Source organism: Lontra canadensis, unplaced genomic scaffold (assembly GCF_010015895.1).
Source record: "Lontra canadensis isolate GAN:19392208 unplaced genomic scaffold, GSC_riverotter_1.0 scaffold17, whole genome shotgun sequence".
Taxonomy (NCBI): Eukaryota; Metazoa; Chordata; class Mammalia; order Carnivora; family Mustelidae; genus Lontra; species Lontra canadensis.
Window position 1 is genome coordinate 21,357,898 of NW_022631011.1, and position 12,077 is coordinate 21,369,974.

General features: G+C 41.0%; 1 protein-coding gene and 1 pseudogene across 1 annotated transcript in view; both read right to left on the reverse strand.

The window, feature by feature from the left end:
- LAMA3 (laminin subunit alpha 3) overlaps positions 1-12,077 on the reverse strand; it is a 266,072-nt gene that overhangs the window by 249,894 nt on the left and 4,101 nt on the right. The window lies entirely within an intron of this gene.
- LOC116868830 lies at positions 5,587-6,114 on the reverse strand (annotated as a pseudogene).

The following is a 12,077-nucleotide window of genomic DNA, read 5'->3' on the forward strand; positions in this document are numbered from 1 at the left end:
AATCCTCAGAATAACCTTGTGAACTAAATGGCATTTGAATCCCCATTTTACAGAAGACACCAAGGCTCACAGAGGTAACATAGCTCACTCAGGATCACATCTTGAGGAGAGATGCTTTCGAAGCAAGCTCTATTAATTCCAAAGCCCATGCTCTTATACTTTTGGGGATTCTAGAACCAACTGGTTTCTTCTTGAAAGAATCCTTGAGGACATAGTCTGATTCATTCCTCAAGCCAAGATTTTCCCTATCAATTCCCTTTCAGTTATTGATCTCCTTCTGAAATAATTATACTCTCCACAGCTTTATTTTCCCATTGTCCCATTCCCTCAACTCTTTTGCTCAAAGATTTCAAATTTCACCAGTCACCTAAATTCTTTTGAGGACCGGAAAGGGTATAAATACATACAAAAATAAAACAAAGCATTTATAAATTCTGGAAAGGATACAGAGGTCTCGCTCAGGCATAACATTCAAAATACGCAACAACGAGGGCAGCCTGGCTTTCTGAATTCTCAGAACATACCAGGCATGTTCCCCTCTCACAGCCCTTGTACCTGTTGGTCTCTCTGAGTGGAACACATTTTCCCTCTTCACGGCACTGATTTCTTCTCAACCCCCAGTATCTATACCAATAAAACCTCCTTAGAAAAGCTTCTCCAGGGGTACCTGGGTGGCTCAGTGGGCTAAGCCTCTGCCTTCGGCTCGGGTCATGATCTCTGGGTCCTGGGATCGAGCCCCGCATCGGGCTCTCTACTTGGTGGGGAGCCTGCTTCCTCCCCTCTCTCTGTGCCTGCCTCTCTGCCTACTTGTGCTCTCCCTCTCTCTCTGTCAAATAAATAAATAAAAATAAAAATCTTAAAAAAAAAAAAGAAAGAAAAGCTTCTCCATCTACCGAACGTGGAGAAACTTCCCTTCATGAACTATTAAACCAAAATCCTGCTTCTTCTCTCCTAGACCCAAACACAGTCATTATTGTGTATGTTTACTCACTGGTTGCAAACTCCCCATAGGATGTCAGCTCCACGCAGGTAGAGACCTTTCTTGCCTTGTTCAGATCTGTAGTCCCAGCCCATAACGTCCTCCTCCTCTATGCCTGGCACATATATGTCAATCATATTTGTTCAATACAGGAGTGGATGAATATCAGACGCAAGGGTGTGTTCACACCCAACTGCAGGTAGCAGTTCTTGCCTTCGTTGATAAGAATCTACATTAAGAATCATCCGGGGCACCTGGGTGGCTCAGCCCATAAAGGGTCTGACTCTTGATTTTGGCTCAGGTCGTGATCTCAGGGTCATGAAATCGAGCCCTGCATTGGGCTCTGTGCTCAGCAGGGAGTCTGCTTGAGATTCTCTCCCTCTGCCCCTCCTCCACCCCATACTGGCTCCCCCTACACTTCTCTCTCTCTAATAAATAAATAAATCTTTTCAAAATATCACTTACAGAAGTTCTACCAGCTCCAGTTGAGTTTCCAAGTGCTGAGATGGTCAATGAGGACAAGCCAGTCTGAAAGTAACACTCAGGACTTCATTCGTTCACTACGACTGTGAAGGCAAGAAGCAAAGTACCAGCATCCCAGTGTTTCATTTTTTTTCTCCAAGGAACAGCACCAGGCAGGGGTCAGATGACCGGAGAAGTATCTCACCGCCAAGGAGCCCCGAACAAAAGGCTCCTGCCTTTTTCTGAGCCCAGAGGATGGAAGGTAAGGAGAAGAGGAGAGTGGGAGTAGAAAAATACTCAGTCATCGGGGGAAACATGCCTCAGCCAGAGCAGACCATCAGAAGTCTCTGGGGAGGCATCTGGGATGCACCAGTTACCTCACTGGGGGCCTCTGACTGGGGCTCCTGGGCTGGGAATGCAGAGATGGTGTGAGCGTGGCTGGTCGGGGGACCCGAGCCCTTGGCTGCAACCCCCTGCGGAAGAGTGCAATGTACTCCTGTGTACAGGCCTGGCGTGGGGAGGGCAGCTTCCCCACAAGGCCGGCCGGTCAAAGCCTAACTGTCTACAGATGGACCGAAAAGATGACACACGGGATTTTAACCTAGTGAAGGAGTCTCCTCCCTCTTCTTTAAAAATCCTTTCAGTGGTGCAGGACACTCTGCTTTGGGCAGTTCCTCCCCAGAGCTGATCCACATCCCTTGTGATGCAATATTACACATCCTCTTCGATTCTGTCATTAGTGAAGACAGAGAACGACTGGTTACAAACATCTCTGTCAGGATTCTGAAGGCCCCCGCCTCATCTTCCTTGTGGTTAGTCAAGCAGTTCTAATGTGATTTGTTTCAGCTCCAATCCTCCTAAGCTAAAGGGACAACTGCTCTATGGAACAGCCAGAGAAAACAACTCCCAGAACGGAGGCCAGCAAGTGATCAAAGAAAGTTGAGGCTACAGGTAACACCAAGTACAAGAGAGGGACAAAGACTTACATGGTGCTCAGAGAGAGGGAACAAAGATTTTATTATCACTAGAAAGACTGATTTCAATAGCTGTATCTTTACTCAGATAAAAGTCTACTAAGTTGACCCAAAAGATAATGAAATTAAGCAAAAGGAAAAAAAAAAAAAAAACACCTCAATTAGTTTATGGCAATCCTATGAGAGATTTCACAAATGAGGTCTTCCACCATTTTCTGCTAATTTTTCTGGTACATTAAAAACATTCAAGATCACATTAAAGATAACATTACATGATAGGTTATCACCATGAAATTGGAAAACCACCCGGAAACAGAGTAGACACTACGAAAATTTTAAAGTCTGAAATTTTTGTTCCCTTCAAATCACTATGCGAACTACCTTGCATAGAATCTTTGCCACTGTGGTCTTTTGTGCACACAAATCCTCTGCCATATTTAGTCTATGCGGAGCCAGTCCCAGGACATAGGGAATTGAGCCCTTCATCTCACAATCCCACCCCACCCTTCCCCTGACCTAGCCCCGCAGCCCTCATTAGCAGTGAAGGAATCGTCCCACCACTGTGCTAAAGGGATCCAAGGCTCACAGTAGCCGTTTATCCATCGTCCCCAAACTCCCAGAGTCACACCTGCATTAGTCAATCCTTACTTTATGCCCTTCTGATATGTTCTACATATTTAAAGATCCCTCAAGGTGTGTGATCCCTAAATATTTGATCTGCCAAGAGCAATCCCCATTCTATTTAGGGACTACACTGTGAGTGGCCAGATTGCAGAGTCTCAAGAGCAGACAGCCTAGAACCACCCAGGGAGCCTCAACCAGTGCCCTTCGTCTTTCCCTCCCCCACACACAGATAACTCACACACTGAATCCTCAGTGAGCAGTGCTGACTGACAGAGACTGGTTATCTGACTTAAAGTTCCTGCAATGGGCTACATATCTGTGTGTCCCTCCTCCCCACAATTCCATACATTAAGTCCTAACCCCCAAAATGATGGGATGAGGATGAGCTGAGTGGGATTAGTACCCTTACAAGAGAGGCCACGGAGAGACCCCTCATCTCTCCCGCCCTGTGAGGACACAGCGAAGAAACATGAACTGGAAGTGGGTCTTCACCAAACACTGAACCTGCCCACATCTTGACTTTGGATTTCCCCAAGGAAACTCAAGAACAGTGAGAAATAAATTTCTGTTGTTTATAAGTTACCCAATCCATAGTATCTTGTTTTGGCAGCCCAGAAGACGAACAGTTAACTGTATTTGTCTCCCAGGGCCATACCAAAATACTATAAATTGGGTGACTGAGAACAACAGAAATGTCATGTCTCGGTTCTGGAAGCTAGAAGTCTGGAATTGAGGTGTTGGCAGAGCGCTGCTTCATCTGAAATCCGTAGAGGAAGGATCCTTTCTTGCCAAGACCTTCTTGGTCTTGGCCCTGTATCAGATATCTCTACTTTGAAATTCAACACATCAGGGTCACACCTGCCTTCCAAAGGTAGGGTGTTGAAATTTAGGTTTTTGATTTTTGGTTTTTTGTCAAACGGCACTTCTATCCAGGTGTTGCTCCAGTAGGAAAATTCTATGATGGTGTTGCCCTTTGAAAGTTTCTTCAGAAAGCATCTACGGCGTGTGGGTGATACCCTGCCACAGGGAAGACAGACACGAGCAGTAAACGGTGGCCCCACCCTCAGAGAGCTCCAGATCTAGCTAATAAGGACACCAGTCATGAAGATAAATGGTTCCAGGGTAATGAATGGAATTACCAAGATGGTGCCCTGTTTGGCTGCGGCTCTGAGGAAGGAATCGTTAGTAGAGTGGGTATGAACATGAACTCTGCAGCCAGAATCCCTGGCTGTACCACGTACCAGCTTTCTGCTCTTAAACAACTCATTTAACCTCTCTGTACTTCAGTTCCCTCATCTATAAAATGAGCATGCTAAGAGGATCGCCTTCACAATGGTTTTGAGGATAAAGATGTAAGTACATGTAAGGTGCTTTAGAACAGTGCCAAGCATCCGTAAGTGTTATGTAAGTGTGTGTGGTATTAGCACCGTGCACTGAGCAGGGCAGTAAGTCTCCTGATCACAAGGCTGTTCCCCCTGCTCACCCTTCTGCCTCTTTGTTTGGTATCACTTCTGTACACAGTATATGCAGTAGAGGGTATAACTTGAAAGTAGTGGAGAAGTCTTTTTCCCACTTCTCAACAGTTAAGCTCTGCATAAATTAAAACTCATATTTCTCTCCAGCTAATATTCATTTATTGATTTCAGATGTGTTTTCTTATGAGCATCTAGGATGGGAAAACCACTAAGAAAATACAATATGTTTATGACTTTGAAAAAAAATGGCAGGATATGTGAGATTCAATGAGTTGGCTTTCCCCAAGGCATTTTCCACCCTGTTGGCATGAGGGATCTAATCAAGGCCCTGTTAGCTCAGGCAAAAAGCTTTTTTTTTTTTTTTTTAATGAAGCAGAAAAAAGGATCGCTGCCTCTAAGCAGACACAGCCTTTCCCAGACTGGATTTCAGCCCCTATGTGTCCCTTGGCCAGGAGCCCATGTATACAGCCAATTCCACTGACTAAGACCGCTGAGATACCATTTAATGAACCTTTTTCCTCACTAGGCAAATGGTTCCAGAATGTTGAGCAAGGGTTAATGCAGGTTTCATGAAAGCTTAAACCACAACCAAAAAAAAAAAAAAAAAAAAAAAAAATTCCAATTTGGAAGAATATATTATCACCAAAATTAACCTTAATGAATGAATACCTCCCTCCAAAATGTTACTTTTTTTTTTGGAATGCTAAATTTTGTTTAATGTTTGATAGACAAATTCAAGTTCATAAAGAGTTTCCTTGAATTTAATAAAGATGCTTAAAGTGTTCTTTGCATTTTTTAAAATAGTTTCTTTTTTCCAAAGTTCTGAACATAACAATAAATATGTAGAAATAACCCCGTCACCTGGCTGCATTAGAAGTCCTCGCTGGTGGGCTCACCATTTATAAGAAAGACATCATTCAGCACAACCCATCACAGAGACTGTCGTACCAGCAGGGGCTTTTAACTTGAAGAACCGTTACTAGATCTCTTTTATCAAGACTGTTAATCACCCAGAAGCCTTTAGCTACCAATTAACAGTTACCTATGAAATCAATGAACACAGTCACTGGCTTTAGTGAAGTGTGACCAACTGCCCCTGTCGCTGATGGTGTCTGTCAAATTTTCATTTCACAATGACTAATGAAATAGAAAGCCCCACACTGTCTTCTTCTGGGGGCTCTCTTACATTTCCATCATACCTTTTCCTTCTTGCATGCTGTCCCACATTTCAAGCTCTGTCTCTTTTTTTTGTCGTTCTTCTTCGAGCTGTCTTAGTTTTTCCTTATACTTTTCACCCTACGTATTTAATTCCTCTTGCATTTTGAAACAAGCAGCTGCTAAAGCCTCTTGTCCTTTAACAGCAACATCAGGTTCCACGGCAGTTCAGTTGCCTCTGCCTCAAGGCCCTCGGCTGAGTAGAAAGCTTCTGAAACACCACAAAGAGAAGGATGCAGCCGAACACCTTCAGTGGGTGATGTCCCAGCCATAGGGACTAGCGGGGCAGGGGGCAGGATGGGGTGCTCACCAGGGGTGCTCACCAGTGCAACCCTTCTGTCTCCAAGGCTGGTTGCATGGACAGCAACTTCTTGTCCAATTCCATGGCTGCCCTCTCCCCAAAATATTTCTCTAATTGCTATAAAAATGTGTCCCTTTGTAAACAAATAATATCTAGTTATTAACACAGTACTAAGAAAATTTAACACTGTTATTCTGCAAAAATGCCTGTGGATTATTTCCCATGTCAAATATGTTCAGTATATAATGCACCATACAGTTCATTATCAAAATAATTTTTTAGGGGTGCCTGGATAGTTCACTCAGTTAAGTGTCTAACTCTAGATTTTGGCTCAGGTCATGATCTCAGGGTCGTGAGACTGAGTTCCGCGTTGGGCTCCATGCTCAGTGTGGAGTCTGCTTGGCATTCTCTCTCCCTCTCCCTTTACCCCTTCCCCCACTCATTCACATACACTCTTTCTAAATAAATAAGATCTTTAAAAGAAAAAAAAAAGAATTTGTTACTCAAAAATTTTAAATGATTATTATGAAAAATCATTGTTGTCTTTCACCACTCTAAACACATTTACTGGGCACGATGTGCCACAATATATGCTGAGTGTTTTTTATCCTCCCAATAAATGTGTGAGATAGACACTAATATTAATTCTGTCTTATATATGGGGAAACTGAGGTTATGCAATTTTCCAAGGTCAAAGAGCTGTAGAGTTAGAATTCAAACTCAGCTCTATATGATTGTAGAGCCAGAGTTATTCACCTCTAAGTGAGAGTAATTTGATGATATATACAATGAGATGATATCCTATTTTCCCTCATAGGAATTTCCCTGGTCTTTTAAGAAAATTAGGCCACAAAAACACTAGTCATCTACAGAAAGATCATGTCTGGATTATTTTTGCATCCTCAGCATCAAACATGATGCCTGGCATGTAAGACCCACTTAATAAGTGAAGTGAATTAATTAATTAATTAACTAAAAGAAATTAAAGGCATACAGATTGGAAAGGAAAAAATAAAACACATGTAGTTCTGTGTGTCGAAAATACTGAAGTCTACAAAAAAATCTACAGCAAGGTCACAGGATACAAGATCCATATGCAAAAATCAATTGCATTTCCAGTGTGGATGTGTGTGCATGTAGAAATTAGAAGATATGTGTATATTTCCTAGCTCTGTCCACTGAAAGTGTCTAAAAGCAATGATATATTAGAACAATGAGCATTTACTAAACAGTACCTCATATCTGGATCTTGGTTTCTAAACACCGCACCCATAATAAGAAACAAACAAACAAACAATGATCCTTGAAAAACCAGTTGGTTCCTAGGCAGGAGCAAAAAAAAAAAAAAAAAAAAAAAAAAAAAAAAAAAATTAAAATGGCCCTGGAACATGTTGTGGCACCAGAAAGCAAGGAAGCACTCAAAAAGAAGATGTTTAATCTCACCAAAAAAGCTACTGAAACAAACATTTTCAAAACTCTGGAATCTGTTCAAAAACCTACAACAACTTATAATCAGTGAACTTAAAGATAAGTTGACTGAAAATATCTAGCATGAGAATAAGAAAGAAAAAAGAATGAAAAAAATAGGGGCGCCTGGGTGGCTCAGTGTGTTAGAGCCTCTGCCTTTAGCTCAGGTCATGATCCCAGGGTCCTGGGATCAAGCCCTGAATTGGACTTTCTGCTCAGCACGGAGCCTGCTTCCTCCTCTCTCTCTGTCTCTGCTGCCTCTCTGCCTGCTTGTGATCTCTGTCTGTCAAATAAAGAAAGAAAGAATAAAAATAAACAAAGCTCAAGGCACCCATAGGACTGTGACCCATTACAAACCAACATACACATTATGGGAATCCCAGCAGAAGAGCGAGAAAGAGGCAGAAAGGATACTGGAAGAAATAATGGTTGAAAATTCCCAAATTTGATTAAAGACATGAATCTACACATCCAAGAAACTTAACAAACTCCAAGCAAGACAAACTCAAAGAGATCCCCACCAAGACTCATTATAATCAAACTCTCAAAAGACAAAGAGAAAAATCTTGAAAACACCAAAAGAGAAGAAATTTATCACATACAGGATCCTCAATAAGATTAACAGCCTGTTTTCCATCAGAAACCATGGAAGCCAGAAGGCATAGAGTTGATGTATTTAAAATGTTGAAAGGAAAAAAACTGTCAGTCAAGAATTCCATACCTGGTAAAAATTATCCTTCAAAAATGAAGGAGAAATTAGGACATTCCCAAATAAATAAAAGCTGAAAGGAGTTTGTTGCTGGTAGACCTGCCTGACTGAAGGCCAAAAGGCTAGAGATGCTAAAGTAGTCCTTCAGCTGAGATGAAAGGATACTAGGATATAAATCAAAGCCATACAAAGAAATTAAAAACACCAATACAGGGGTGCCTGGGTGGCTCAGTCGTTAAGCATCTGCCTTCAGCTCAGGTCATGATCCCAGGGTCCTGGCATCAAGCCCCGTATCACGCTCCCTGTTCCAGGAGAAGCCTGCCTCTCCCTCTCCCACTCTCCCTGCTGTGTTCCCTCTCTTGCTGTGTCTCTCTCTGTCAAATAAGTAAATCTTTAAAAAACAAAACACCAGTACAGCTAACTACATAGATAAATACAAAAGCCAGCATTATTGGAATTTTGGTTTGTCCCATATGATTTACAAAACAAATGCATAGAACAATAATTATATATTTATGTCAATGGGCAACAATGTGTAAAGATCTAATTTGTGAAGACAGCCTCATAAAGAAGGGGGCACAGACTTGTATAGAAGCTGAGTTTTAGATACTACTGAAGCTAAGCTGATGGTCAGCTGAAACTGGACTGTTGTAAATTTAGGATGTTAATTGTAATCCCCAGAGTAACCACTGTGAAAATAAATACAGAAAAGTAAATGAGGAGGAAAGGAAAATGGTTCATTGGGAAAAGAAATTAAACACAAAAGAAAGTACTAACTGAGGAACTGAGGACCCAAAAAATATAAGACTTACAGAAAACAAAGAGCAAAATGGCAGAAGGCCCTCCTTATCAGCAATCACTTTAAATGTAAATGGGTTCAACTTAACAATGAAAAGGCAAAGATTTGCAGAATAGATTTAACGGGAAAAAAAAAAAAACCCACAATTCAGACCTACAAGAGATTTAGATCCAAAGACACAAATGAATTGAAAATTAAAAGACAGATAAAGATTTTGTGTGCAAATAGTAATCCAAAGAGAGCTGTGACGATTATACTAACATCAGACAAAATAAACAATGTCAAATTGTTGCAAAAGATAAAGACACACATTACACATTGATAGAAGGGCCAATCCTTTAAGATATAACAATGTAAATATATCTATATCAAACAAAAAAGCCTCACATATACATGAAGCAAAAATGGACAGAACTGAAGGGAGAAACAGTTCCATAATACTAGTTGGAGACATCAGGGCTTCATTTCAATAACTGGTAGTTTCTCAAAAAATTAAACATAAATTTACTATGTGATCCAGCAATTCCATTCCTAGGAATCAACCCAAGAAAACTGAAAACATATGTCCACGCAAAGGTTTGTTTGTGAATATTCGTAGCCAAAACCTAAAAATAGTCCAAATGTCCATGATTTGTCCATAAAGAGAATGAAGTATACAACAGCATACTACTTTCTGCAATAAAAAGCAAACCAGTAAATCGTACAACAATATTAAACCACAAAATCATTATGCCAGGTTAGGGAAGTCAGACACAAAAGGGTGCTCGGGTGGCTCAGTCAGTTAAACATGGTCTTGACTTCGGCTCATGTCTAGGTCTCAGGGTCGTGAGATCAAGCCCCTTGTCCAGCTCCTCGCTAGGCAGGCAATCTGCTTAAGATTCTTTCTCTTCCTCTCCCTCTGCCCTTACCAGGCCCTCCCACTCTTAAAAAAAAAAAAAGTTGGGGCACCTGGGTGGCTCAGTTTTTGAGCGTCTGCCTTTGGCTCAGGTCATGATCCTGGGGTCCTGGGATTGAGCCCCGCATCAGGCTCCCTGCTCAGCCTCTCCCTCTCCCACTCCCTCTGCTTGTGTTCCCTCTCTTGCTCTCTCTTTCTCTCTGTCAAATAAATAAGTTAAATCTTGAAAAAAAAAATTTAGACATGGGGCACCTAGGTGGCTCAGTGGGTGAAAACCTCTGCCTTCAGCTCAGGTCATGATCCCAGGGTCCTGGGATTGAGCCCCCTATCAGGCTCTCTGCTCAGCAGGGAGCCTGCTTCCCCCTCTCCCTCTCTGCCTGCCTCTCTGCCTACTTGTGATCTCTCTCTCTGTCAAATAAATAAATAAAATCTTTAAAAAAAATTTAAACACAAAAAACCACATGTGTCATTTCATTTATACGAAATTTACAGAAATGAGAAATTTTTAGAGGCAGAAATCATAGCACTGGAAATAGATGTGGAAATTGAGTGTGTAGACACAAGAGAACATTTGGAGCTGGTGGAAATGTTCTAAAACTGGATTCTAGTGATTGTTGTACAACTCTATAAATTTATTTAAAAATATTTAATTCACACCTACAATGGATGCATGTTATACTATTTAAATTATGCCTCTATAAAAGTGTCAAAAATGACTCACATACTTCAATCTAGTTTTGTAAAAAAAAAAATGAAGAAAATGTGTAGTTTTCACATTCATATATGCACTAAAGATGTAAAATGCACACAGCTAACTTTCTATAATGGCTTAAGTATAGTTTTCTCATAAGTGAGGGGCTGTAATTAATCACCTTTTGTCCTTCTCTTTCCCATGACTATATACTTCTTTTTCTCAGATTAAATGATCCACGTTCTCAATAGCACAGGTAATTCAGAACATGAAGTAAAATCCTACAGTTCAAGGACTGAACATTCCCACCACCAAGTATTCATCTTCTACAACCCTGAAGATCCATGAGCTCCAGCAAAATCCGTGACTTTTTGAAGCAAACATTTAAATTGCTGACATTCTGTGTGTGGAACCATGTTCCTCTGCTGGTGAGTGAACCTGGCTCTCCAAAGGAAAAACATTTATGTTCGAATGATTTGCACATAAACTTTCATTGCTAAACTTTGGCTAATGTTCACACAGAACTATTAGGAAAATCATTTTTTAAAATTCATCTTTAAATTGCTGACGCAGTCATTTGTCTGAAGTCTTAAAATAACTCACCGCTAAAAATTGTTACAAATATATCAATGGAATAGTAAATATCTTTGATTTCTCAGCCCTTGCCCAACACTTTCCTATCAGTTTCACAAAGGAAAAGTCCCTTGTTGAAGCCAACAAATGATTTCTCTTTCACAATGGTTCTATAAACAGCCTTAGTGAAATGAGTTTCCTGTTTATGGCCCTTAGTCCAAGTCACACAAACACACAACCCAGACAGCTTTGTGACAAGCATTCTTGCTCTTGGCTGTAACTGACATGTGGGCACTTCTCTACCACTGTCATTCAGGCTAGATACACATTCCTGTGCATAAATTATAATGTAATGAAGGAATATAACGGAAGACATGTTGAACTGTCAATGTACAAAATCAACATCACATGTGTGGTAAATATGTTCATTTCATTCTTTGTGAGTGTCATGTTTATGCCGAGCTAAACCAAACACAAGGTTACATTTTTCTTTTTTTTTTTTTTAAAGATTTTATTTATTTATTTGACAGACAGAGATCACAAGTAGGCAGAGAGGCAGGCAGAGAGAGAGGAGGAAGCAGGCTCCCTGCCGAGCAGAGAGCCCGATGAGGGGCTCGATGCGGGGCTTGATCCCAGGACCCTGGGACCATGACCTGAGCCGAAGGCAGAGGCTTTAACCCACTGAGCCACCCAGGTGCCCCCAAGGTTACATTTTCAATACAGCCTTCCACTTATATTTTATCATCATCTCTATCAGATGTCGGTAAATAATGATTTTTTTTATTCCATAGGTAAGGAAACATTTAAAATCGAAGCATAAAATGTGATAGATGTCAGTGGTAGTTAACTTCTTAGCAGAATAGAATTAATTTGTGCATTTTTCTTGTCTATTCTTTACACTGACTTCTTTATA